This window comes from Podarcis liolepis (assembly GCF_965112155.1).
Source record: "Podarcis liolepis genome assembly, chromosome: 2".
NCBI lineage: Eukaryota > Metazoa > Chordata > Lepidosauria > Squamata > Lacertidae > Podarcis > Podarcis liolepis.
Window position 1 is genome coordinate 101,693,410 of NC_139555.1, and position 12,887 is coordinate 101,706,296.

The window sequence follows — 12,887 nt, forward strand, 5'->3', positions numbered from 1 at the left end:
GGCTCTGGGGAAGGAAACCGTTGAGTGGGAGGAGGGGCAGGTTACTCTGAGGGGATGGAGGAGGAGGAGGAGGTTGCTTTTCCCCGCTCTATTTTCTTCTTTCTCCTTCGGTGAGAGAACCCAGTACTTCAGGTTTCTTGCTTGTGGGCAAAAAAAAAAAAAAAAGGTGTCGAAAAGGCGTGTTTACTGTGTGTAATGGTACTTTATAGCTCAGTATTATCTTTTATAAGTTACATATAAATTCCACTCGTCCCCCAACTAGGAATTGCCATTTACACTTCTCCATCTCTAGTCTTGGGTCTCTCTTTTCTTGCCCAACAGAATCAGCAGCTTATTGGGACTTACGTCTGAGTAGAAATACTTCGGTTTGTGCTTACAAACTGCCAACCTCATAAGTAAGCAACAAGTGCAAACTTATGCAGGTCTAGGCAGGAGCAGGTCCCACTGTGTTCAGTGTGATTTACTCCCTCATAAGTGATGTGGGAAGGCATTTCTCCCCCTGCTGTTCACAATTTATAGCATGTTAAATACTTTATAAACATGCCAACTCAAACTACCCTATAGGAAGGATCCTGCTGAATTGTTACGTCTTGGGGGTCAAGTGAAATCTCTGGTCAGCAAGTGGCAGGGATTGATGGACCAAAGTTTGTACTGCTCACTTTTACAACTTTGCCACTTGGCCAGCCAGGGTGGAGGGAAAACTCTGGTTCTGTGCTGGTGCAGTGAAGAGGACGACTACTTCTGACAGGGGAGGTGATGGTATCTTCCACCTGCCCAATGTTTGGGCTGGCAGATTGGGCTACAGCTTGCCTGCAGAGCTTTCCCTCCAATGACAGAGTCAGACAAAGCTGTGCAGAAGGACACCTCTAGCGTTGCAGATCAGCTGTTTGGGCTACTGTTTTACTGGTTTGACTTGTAAGCTGCTCTACCAATCCCTAGCTGCAGTTAGATCTGGTGCTTCAATAATATCATTATCAGAGATGTGATTGCTCCTAAAAGGGAATAAGAAATGACTTCTCATGTCTTTCCCTCCTTTAGCAGTATGACATTCTTGCCTCCAGGCCAAAAACGGTGGAATATTCCTGACTGTGCTTTCATGCAGTAATGGCGAATAAGCTTTAAATAACTCATTAAAGCACAGTTTAAGCTACTGCCATAACAAAAGACACATTGATCAAGTAGAAATGAAAGGAATGCCACTCAGCACTTTGGCATACCGTCTGCTGATATTTGGCTGGCTACCTTATAAAGTAATATTGTTAGGATTAATGGGGGGGGGGAATCTGAAGATGACTTACACATTGTTTTATCCATGGTGGAAGCATCATTGTGGGAAATAGGCTCAAATTCTGCAGTTGGAACTGTCTCTATAGGTGGGTGCTCTATTTGAGATACCATGACCTTTTTTATTTGTGGCTTAACAAGTTAGTTACATGTTCTGCAATGAAAGTTTACATGTATTCTGTTCGTTCATGAATGGAGGAACTTCATTAGCAGGGATGGAGAACCAAGGCGGTATGTGGCTCTCCAGACCTTTCTATCTTCTCAAGCTCTTCTCCAGGCCACATTCCACACTAGATTTGCGCATTCCTTGAGTGTTTTTGCTGCACTGCAGTGTGTCCTTGTACTTTGATTCTTGCTTGCCTGAATGGAGGATTGAGGTGGGTGGGTGTGGGTGTAGAAACTAGCATACTGTGCAAAGGTAAAATTCATATTCTTTGCTGTGCCCACTTTTGTCTCTGGCTTCAGCCACAGTTGGCAAATCCTGGAAGCTTGCCTAAAAAGGAATGTCTGCTCTTTTGGAGGTCAAGGATGAACTAACCAGAAACATCATTCCCCCTTTGCCTCCAAGCAGTGGCCACAACAGCAGCTGACCAACAGCTGAAGCAATGTGCATGGCCCTATGCATCAGACCTGGTAGTAGGACCTTCTTTGTTTGGGCTCATAAAGTTGGTGCAGGTGTGGGCTGTTGCTGGGTCATCACCAAATGGACACAGAGCAGGGGCAAGAGCTGATGAATTTTGGTTGATAATTTTGGTTTGTGGTCTGTGACCTTTACTGTAAATCAGGGGTGAATAACTGATGGACATATATATGACCTCAGAGGCAGGAAAGGTGGGCATGGTATGCCCCAAATTACCTGATAGGCTTATCTCTGATACCTGGTGGGCTTAATTAGGCCTGCAGGCAGGAGGATCCGTGTCCTTGTCCTACCGGGCATGTGGTAGCAATTTTTTAAAAAACAAATCATTAGATTTAAAAAATATAGAGCATTGGCCTCTATTTAAAAACAGAGAACAATTGAAGAGCATTGACCTCCAAAATATTATAAACTGGAAATTGCCTCACTGACATAAGTGTTTATCTACAGCTTTAATGTCTTATGAAAAGACATTTGTTAATTTTAACACTAGGTGGCAGTTAAACACAACTAACAAAGTCAGAAATTGCTTAAAAATAACCACAGCACAATTTTTTAAAAACATTCTCATCCAGCTTGCTATTAATTATATTCCCCAAAAGGTGCCATGGACTGATATTATCAGATATATACAAATAATTACAAGAAAGTAAAATGAAATCCTTAAGTATACAATGTGTGATATATTATTTTGGATAGTAATATGGATGGCACCTACTCCTTTTTATGTTGATAATATTTTAGCTTGTCATTTTTACTAGCATTTAGCACAGAGCATTTTATTGTTATGTGCTTTCATTTATCAATGCCAATTGGTGCCATATGCCACTTTAAAAAAACAAAAGGGCTTCTAATAGGTTTGTTTTGTAGAGTGAGTTCTGAGTTGGTCTCCAAGAAATTGAAACAAAAGGCATCTCAATTTCAAGGAGTATCAGTTAAACCACTTATGTATAGAACTGAAAATATTATATATGCCCTTGGCAACTTCATGTTTCAGCCACTTGTATGTATAATCTAATGAATGGTCTGAGAGTACATGGTTTTTGTATGACTGTTGAACCTAAGCACAGGAAATCATTGGAAGTTGCTTTGAGTTTCCTAAGGAAGGTATGTGTGTCTATTTGGCATGCCTTCCTAGCCATTATTTCTTCCTTCCCAGCAACTATTTAACTGTTTCTGCTTCTCCTTCTTATATAAGCAGCACTAAGTATAATCAATAAATAAGTACAATAAATATTGAAATGGGTTGACCCCTGAAGGCATACTCTTCCATTGTCTCCCTAGACAAATGGACGTCAACTACAACATCAACCTAGTTCAGCTGTCAAAATAAACACAAGTGTATTACTGCTGCCAACTGTGGAGGCAGAGCACAACCGTCATGGCTAGTAGCCATGGATTGCCCTATTCTCCATGAATTTCCCTGCCCTCTTTTAAAGGCATCCAAGTTGGTGGCCATCACTGACTTCTGTGGGAGTGAGTTACATAGCTTTTTTTTATCTGTCCTGAATCTTCCAACATTCAGCTTCATTGGATGTCCACAGGTTCTGATGTTGAGAAACCTTCTTCATAGGGGAGTTGCTCCATCCCCTTGATCATTTTGATTGACCCTTTTTAAAGCTTTTCTAACTCTACAATTTCCTTTTCAAGGTTTCTTTTAGGCATCAAATTTAGTGTCATCACAATGTTTTAGCAATCATATGCATGGGTAAACGAGAATGTTTTTAAATTCCTCCTTATAGTCAATAATGAGACAGACAGGCACACTTCACTGTATATATTGGGAAAGAAGTAAATATCCCAGCAGCTTGAAACCTAGGCTTGATAGTGGTTGAGGTACTAACCACAGGGTTCTGGATGGAATACGACAATTGCAAACTTCTTCAGCAATGTGCCACTAGCAAAGGGAATAAGTAAGAAATTTTTACTCTGGTTGCCACATTGGAAATCCCATCAGAAGCAGGACCGTGATTCTTCTTGGTTCAACACATAACAATGCAGGAATCTCAGACCACAATTCAAAATCTGAATTCCGAGCCAGAGTTCATATTTATTATATTAAAACTACAACTAGTATGGACACCTGTGACCAAATGATCTCCACATCTATAGGATGTGGAGTGATGCAGATACGAAATATGATGGCGCATAGGCTGCTCAGGTAGCTTGCACTATAGTTGCAAGGTCTGTGAGATTTGTTATTCCAGTAATTCACAACATATTATTATTTTTGGGTAACTGTTATATGTATGTTACTGGCACAATATATATTTATGTTTTAAAGTAAGTGGAGTCAGTCAGACCACACTTATTTTTTGTGGTACTTTACATTGTGGGGTGTAGTTGACCTTACAGAGTTATTTTCTGTAAATAGGCACTCCTGAGGATGAGAGTCCTGGCCCGCCTTTTGAGACAACATCACTTTTTTGGGCTTGGGGGTTCATTTTGTTTCTGCCTCTGAAGGCAACCACTCCTAAGGGCTCTTCCTGGACCATTGGCTTGGGATGCTGCTGGTTTGGAGGATTCCAGCTCCTCTTCTGAGGATTGATCCCCAGTGATATTAGCAACAGTGAACAATTTCCCACAAAGCATATCTTGCCCACCATTGCCAATCACCATATAAACTGTGGCCAATCAAAAGGAGGATATGCATTTAATTGAATATGGTGAAAAAGGTCTACAGCATTTTTATGGTGTGCATCTCCACAAATGAAGGTTGGCGTATAACATTTTTACCAACAATTTAACAATAAACAAGCACACAAGTAAACCATGCTGAGGTGCACCCATAATTGTGAGGCCTGAGGAGATTATAATGAGGCATCCCCAGTTGCTGCCATTGGCTACAGACTACCTGTGACATCAGAAAAGTACATGGCAGCTGAGTGGATATAAAGGTGGTCCTTTGTATCTTTCTTCAACAGAATGCAGCAGGAAACAACTGACATTCAACATTGCCCAGTCTTCCTGCACTTGGGAGGAAACATTGACAATTGGACAGACGCGATCATCTGGCTATGGTATGCGATGGAGTGATAATAAGGCAAGTTCACTTGCTGAGTAGGATTGTGGCTTGAAGGTGTGACGGCACAACAACAATTTTCCCCTTGGTGCCATTGGCCCTGCCCTCACTTAAATATAGTGCACCCACCTCACAGAAAACCAATTCCACAAATTCCTACAAGCTACCCCAGATTATCCTGTGGGGGACTTGTGTGAGGGCAAATTTAATAATTTGGAGTCTCTCTGATTTTATTAAACAAAGGAAGTTTATGACACAAAGTAGGTAAAACATAAGATACTTCAGAGTATGTTATTTCACTTCGGTTCTTTCTCAGTTGTTGCACAGCTGTTGCCGTTTAATACCTTGGTTCTTCCTGTCAGTTACACACTCCTTAGACAATCCTACTCCTGAGGTACTCCAAGTAACAGACCCAAGGGATCACCACATCCATCTTAACTGGTTTGGGAGTCTTCTCTTTTTGTAGAAGAATCTCTCCCCTCCTGACTGGAATGAGTCCTAAGTAGATTGCATTGTCACAGCTTCTACTTCTTCTGGTTACAGGTAGGTAGCCGTGTTGGTCTGCCATAGTCGAAACAAAACAAAATAAATAAAATAACATGAAAACTCATACCAATAACTAACTTAGTTGGTCTCTAAGGTGCTACTAGAAGGAATTTTTTTATTTTGTTTGTTTTGTTTTGTTTTACTTCTTCTGGCTCAGCCTCAGCCTCCCAGTTAATTCCTGGCCTAATTACTCTTCCAGGACACCACACACTGTCCTTCATACTAAACTCAGAGTCTCCTTTCTCTAGCTTTTGATATATTCCTCAGAGTGGATGTTTCTACCCAGAACCAACTCTCCTCTCACTCCCTATCTTCCAACCTATTCTTCCAGCCTCTATCCCAGGCATAGGCAAACTCCGGCCCTCCAGGTGTTTGGGACTACAATTCCCATCATCCCTGACCACTGGTCCTGTTAGCTAGAGATGATGGGCTGGAGTTTGCCTGTTCCTGCTCTATCCCAACCTACGAACTGAGTCTCAAAATCATTTCCTTTTCAACTCCCTCTCCTGGAACCCTGGCCAATCAGCGGCTGCCATTCAATAACCGTTTTCTGGCAGGGAAAAAGAAAAAGAAAACACTTGGGGACCCAACCTGCCCAGCAAAACAAACTTTTCCATCACAGAAGGCATCTGAAATCCATGGCAGATGGTGGTGGTGGAAGGTGGTGGGTGGAGTTCACATTTGGAAGCTGGTAGATGTAAAGCTGAAGCAGGCTGATATTTGTGGATGCATATTGGTTGAAATTCACCTTCGGAAGCCAGTCAACAGAAGTCGGTGGAAATCTGAGCTGCAGCCGGGACAAGAATGTGAATGAAGGTACAGTGAAAGATAAATGAATGATGTTCTTCATGGAGGTTGGCTGGCATATGCTTGTGTTGTGAGTGGAAGGGTTTGACTGTGGTGAAAGCAAAGAGTGTACATGTGTGAATATGATGTGTGAAAGGAAACTGGTGGATATTCATGAATAGATGAAACCCTGGGAAGTTGGTGGGCTGAAGTTAGTGGATGAAGTTGCCAGGCAGAAGCTGGTGGAAGTCCTGGGTAACGTGATCAGATGGTACCCATCCTCTTTATGGTCTGTTTTTTTCTTCCATGGATGTCCGAGTTGGAATACCACCCCAACTCCGGTGAAAGCAATGAAGAGAACTTGTGCAAGCCAGTTTATATTTCTAAATCCCGCTCCCCGAATATAGCCACGTGTATTATCTGTTCTGTCTTTTCCTGCACAGATAATGGAAGGTCAAATACCAAAGTTTATGGTGTGACCCTGTATGAAGGGTGGGCTGTATATTTTAAAATGAAAAATCACTGCTGAGGTGCCCCCACAATTTTCAGGCCTAGGGGGCTTGTGCTGATGCCTCCCCAGTAGTTGCCATTAGCTACAGACTGCCTCTGATGTCCAAATGGACATGGTGGTTGAGTGGAAGAGGCAGCTGTAAGTAGGATGGGGAAGGAAGGAAGAGCCCCAGGAGAAGGTTGAGGGAAGCTGGGGCAGGGCCAGCTGGCAACAGAAGGGAAATCAGGGTTGGCTCCTTCCTGTCCTGAGTTGTCATCTATCTTCTCTCTCATGGTTGCTGTGCCTGTCACACCCACTTAGCTGTAACCCCGCCCCCTTATTTTGTCATGGAGAGTCCCTTCTCCACATCCCAAATAAACCTTTAGGATACCTAGAGTAGCATCAGATATTTACTTTATTGGCAAAAGTTCCAAGAAACAAATGTCAGAGAACCTTTTTGAAGAGCAATTATTCCAATCAGCAACCAAGATTAGGATTTCAACCAATGAAATTCTTGTACTGGGTTTAAAATTAGTTTTAAAATCCTGAACCTAGGTAGAGAAAGACTTCTAATGCCTGTATTGAGGGAGTCAGTTCAAAGAGTTTAGCTTTTTGTAAAAGGCATCATACTGCTTAAATAATGGCATGTAAGGAAAGGTCTTCACCTCTGAATACCTATTTTGTAATGATCATATAAAAGTACTATTTAAAAACTATTGGAAGCAGGCAATGCAAAATGTTAACACTGCATTAAGACACAATTTGTGCCTGGATGTTTCATTAACATTAACATGCATGCATTTTGGAGCAAGAAGCCAAGCAAGGATTCTTTATTACACGAAAAGTTGATACATCACACTGACAAGGAATACCACAGTGTAAATGTTAAAAAATCAGTATAGATCTCTCCCTCTGTAGGACAGGCAGGACCAAGTGGTACCTTGGTTTAAGGACTTAATCTGTTCCTGAACCAAAACCAAAACCGTTCTTAATTCGAGGCGTGCTTTTCCTAATGAGGCCTCCCACTGCCGGTACCCTTCCACTATTCGGCTTCCATTCATAGACCGAGGTAAAGTTCTCAAACCAAGACACTATTTCCAGTTTTGCGAAGTTTGTAAACCAAATCGTTCTTAAACCGGACTGTTCTTAAACCAAGGTACCACTGTACTGAAGACATCTAATTTCAAAAGGTTAATTATGCCTTTGTATAAGAGGCTTGTAGGACTCACAGAGCAGAAAATAGTCTTAACCATGCTTTGCACTCGAGAAATGCAAAGGTGAGCAATTGGTAGAGTGTGTTTCATAATTAGCCGAGTACTGTTAAATACGGCTTTTTCTGTCAGTTCCCTTATTTTGTTGCATTTTTAATCAAGGAATCTGTTTATGAGAGGACAGAGTGCATTTGATCTGTGTTTAGAGTTCTTTATTTATATGGAGTTATAATGTATGGAGTATACAGAGTTATAGTGGAATTTCCTTTTAGGCATAATATAGGAATGTGCTCAAAACAGCTCCTTCCTGTTGAGGTAGGATAACGTCCCTCAGGTAGTGCTTATATTACATTGTGTAACTTTCTACACCCTCCAGCAGTTGGCAGTAATGAGGGATGGAAAGAGAGTGCTCCTAAATATTGAAGTGTCCCCCACAATGCTGTGGACCCGTATCTGCCTATCTTATTTCTTGTGCTCCTACGTATTATATATTTTTAAATTTGGCTTTGAATGGGGCACCCTATGTCCATTCAAGATGCAGACCAAGCTATAACATTAGTAGGCCCAAAGTCCACAATGCTTTGTGCAGAGCCAACATGAGCTGCAATCCTATGCATGCTTACTCGGGAATAAGCTCTGCCGAACATAGTGGGCCCTTTGAGTAATCGTATTTCGCTCAGGCTGGATTTGAGGCTGAAGCATATAGTATCTGTGAAAGCCTATAGTTAATATTACAGGAAATAAAGTAGAACTGGCTGTCATTCCCGGATAATTAATTGAGTTTACAATCAAGATCAGCTTTGGAGTGCAGAACTTGCCCGGAGAGTCTAATCTCTCTTTTATTTAATATAAAATGGTTTTCTGTGTTCTTGTAGAATAGTTCAATGAAACTCAGATAGAAGTAGATAACAAGAAATAGCAAACCTAAAACTTCTACTGTTCCTAAAGGGCTTTGTATCTCCAATTAACAAGTCGAGACCAGAGTCATCTCTCATTTTCAAAGTGAACAGATGGCACAACTGTTGAGAGATCAGACAGAAGAATCTAATAAAGTTAAACAAAAATCTGCTCTCAACACCTGTGTGTCTCATAAAACGGTGAAAAATTCAAAGTCCTGAAAATAGTTCTTAATTTTTTAGATTTTAATCCCAGAAAATATACCATCTTCATCCATCCATGTTCTTTTAATGAAAAACAAAAACAAAAAATCAGTTTGATTTCAAAAGAATAGCACACTGCTAGGGAGAGTAATTGAACAAATGACAACTGGATTTTGATGCTTCTGTTTGTATTTTTATTATTAAAAAATTATTAGTTTTCCAACATACCCCCAATAATAGCCAAAATATAACAGTAATTAATTCCCAAATTATACCATTATCAAAGTGCCAACCAGCTTCCAATTAATACACTTTAGTTAAAAAGGCTCCCCACATGATGGTTTGAGTGCATTTCTAATCTTACATTACTGCGTTCCATAAGCTTAATTAATTTCAGTTACATTTCAGTTATAATAATAATCCCTTAGTCAACAGCTACATAATTAATGATTTCCATTCATGATGTTACAATATATAAATTTATAAAGCTTCAAATGAGGAACTCAAACTATTATTTTTATTCTGTCCTGCATGTGAAAACTGTTATATCCCCGGAGATTCCTTCTGTCCATATATGGTGTTGTCTCTTTCACTTCCCAGCTGTTGTTTCCTCCCATCGTGACTTGGGGTGGAACTGAATCTCAAAGTTTCTCAGAGGTTTTATATCTCCATCCCTTGTTTTGATGTCTCAGAACAGGTGACAGTCTGCTAGAAACCATTCAGTCTGCTTTTTAACATCTTTATGCGCCCCCTCGCCCAGCTTGTCCGGAGTTTTGGGCTGGGTTGCCATCAGTATGCCGATGACACCCAACTCTATCTGTTGATGGATGGCCATTCTGACTCGGCCCCAGACACACTGACCAGATGTCTGGAAGCTGTGGCTGGATGGTTACGTGGGAGCCGGTTGAAGTTAAATCCTTCGAAGACAGAGGTCCTCTGGCTGGTACGGGACAATATGGGATTGAGGGAGCAACTCCCTTCTCTTGCGGGGGTGCAATTAGTGCCAGCACCGTCCGTTAAGAGTTTGGGTGTAATCTTTGATACCTCCCTCTCTATGGAGGCGCAGATTACAGCTATAACAAAGGCGGCATTTTTTCATCTCCGCCAAGCTAAGCAGTTGGCTCCTTATCTCTCTCGCCCTGACCTAGCCACTGTGATCCACGCGACGGTCACCTCCAGACTGGATTATTGTAACTCGCTCTACGTGGGGCTGCCCTTGAGACTGACCCAGAAACTCCAGCGGGTGCAGAATGCCTCGGCGAGACTCCTTATGGGGTCTTCGCTGCGAGATCACATCCATCCGGTACTATACCAGCTGCACTGGCTCCCGGTGGAGTACAAGATCAGGTTTAAGGTGCTGGTTTTAACCTTTAAAGCCCTATACGGCTTAGGACCCTCTGTGATGGCCTGGGATTCCGAGTCTGAGAGTGAACCGGAGGAATCCCAGCCGGCACAGGAGTCCCCGCCTCCAGGGCCGGCTGAACTGGGGCAAGGCCTAGATGCTGAGGAGCCTGCACCTGTGCCAGATCCTCAGGAGCAGGCACCAGGTGAAACCATTCTGGCCCCAGAGGTGCTGGAGGACTCAGTGTCTACAGGTGAGCCTCCCCCGGAGCCCAGTAACCCTTTGGCCTCTCCTGAACTGCAGAGGCTTAGGGCAGAGAGGCGAAGGGAACTGGTTTCTCCCAGGAGGAGTGCTCACCTTAAGGCCAGGAGAGGCGGGGCTCCTGGGGGCCGGGACCGCCCCCGGCCTTAGAAGAAGATAAAGGTCAGGCAGCCCGGTCCCAGGTTGCGGGAGCAACGTCGTTGTGGAGTACCTGCTTTTACCCAGACCTAGATCTGCACTCCCGGTGTGCCTGTTCCTCGCCCGGCTGCCCGCTGCTGACCTACCAGTGTTCCTGTTCCCCGCCCGGCTTCCTGCTTCTGCCCTACCAGCGTTCCTGTTCCCCCGCCCGGCTCCCTGTTTCGGACCTCGCGTCTCATCTAGTGATCGTCTACCCTGCTAGTGACTCTGGACTGAACTTTGGCTACGGTAATAGTACCTTTCCCCCCTGGGACCAGCATACCCTCGTACCTACAGGACCGCCTCTCCTGGTATATCCCACAGAGGAACCTACAGTCTGCAAATAAAAACATCCTGAAGGTCCCAGACCACAAAGATGTTAGGCTGGCCTCAACTAGAGCCAGGGCTTTCTCGGCTGCGGCTCCAATCTGGTGGAACGCTCTGTCACAAGAGACTAGGGCCCTGCGGGACCTGACATCTTTCCGCAGGGCCTGCAAGACAGAGCTGTTCCACCAGGCCTTTGGTCAGGGCGCAGCCTGACTCCCTCCTCTGGCAATCTGCACAGAATTTTGCTTAACGGTTGCCATCAATTTGATTTTAATTAATTTTTATAATGAAATGTTTTTAGAATGTTGGATTATTTGATTGTTGTTAGCCGCCCTGAGCCCGGCTTCGGCTGGGGAGGGCGGGATATAAATAAAATTTATTATTATTATTATTATTATTATTATTATTATTATTATTATTACTAGTAAAACATGTCACAGATCTTCACCATTTCGCCCTCAGCCTAGGAAAAGGTGGGCAGTTTTTGAACGTGCTGAAGATTTAATACTCCTTTCCAACTCCCAGAATCTCTGCAGCGTTCTTATCACAGTCCCCAAATTCTTTTCTTTCCAGCAAGAGATTTATGGCCCAATTAAACTTTATCTTAAGTTACATTCAGTCAGTAGCACACACAAATCTCAGTCTCTTTTTCCTGTTGTTTTTAAACAGAAGTGAGGGGAATTACTCTGTCTTTCCAAAACAGTCATACTTGAGCTTCCCCCCTCCTTTCTTCATTTCAGATCACACAGTTTCCATTTTTGCTTGTTAATATCAATATTACTCCAACGTCCCTTCCTCACCTGTAAATATAATTTTATCTTATATTCTGGAGAGGGCTGCCGAATCATAAATATATAAAAGAAGCTTAGAATAAACAAACCATGGGCTTCCCTCTTTCCAACCGACTCTTACGCCAAAGAAAATCTTATTTCAATTAAAACCTTTGATCCATGTAGCTGGTATATTCAACAGTACAGTGGTACCTCGCAAGACGAATGCCTCGCAAGACGAAAAACGCGCAAGATGAAAGAGTTTTCTGTTTTTTGAGTCGTTCCGCAAGACGAATTTCCCTATGGGCTTGCTTCGCAAGACGAAACGTCTTGCGAGTTCTTGCGAGTTTGTTTCCTTTTTCTTAAAGCCGATAAGCCGTTAATAGCAGCTAAGCTGCTAATAGCCGTGCTTCACAAGACGAAAAAACCGCAAGACGAAGAGACTCGCGGAACGGATTAATTTCGTCTTGCGAGGCACCACTGTATGTTGTAACCCTTTTCCATCATGCACCAGTACTTTAAAGCGAATTAAATATCCAATTAAACTGAGTTCCAGTTACAGATAGGTAGCCGTGTTGGTCTGCCATAGTCAAAATAAAAAAAATCCTTCCAGTAGCACCTTAAAGACCAACTAAGTTAGTTCTTGGTATGAGCTTTCGTGTGCATGCACACTTCTTCAGATACACTGAAACAGAAGTTGCCAGATCCTTCTATATAGTGAGAAGGTGGGGAGGGGTATTACTCAGAAGGGTGAAGAATCACAAAACTCAGAAGAATCACAAAACACTCAACAATCAACACTCAGAAGAATCACAAAACAGAGAAACCAGTAGGAGAACACTTCAATCTCCCAGGACATTCTATACAAGATCTCAAATTAGCTGTTTTACTACAAAGGAATTTCAGAAATAGACTGGAAAGAGAAGCTGCTGAA

The 12,887-nt window shown here is 42.6% G+C and overlaps 1 long non-coding RNA gene across 3 annotated transcripts in view; it reads left to right on the plus strand.

Annotated features, from left to right (window-relative positions):
• Window positions 1–21: 21 nt before the first annotated feature.
• The window catches only part of LOC310702061, a 38,301-nt gene continuing 25,435 nt past the window's right edge, over window positions 22–12,887 (plus strand). For 2 of the 3 annotated variants that reach the window (XR_014523180.1, XR_014523181.1), the window contains exons 1-2: window positions 22–123; window positions 4,846–4,941. This is a non-coding gene — a long non-coding RNA (uncharacterized lncRNA). Of the gene's footprint in view, window positions 124–4,845; window positions 4,965–12,887 lie in introns of all 3 variants that reach the window. The other variant, XR_014523179.1, reaches the window with a different exon arrangement.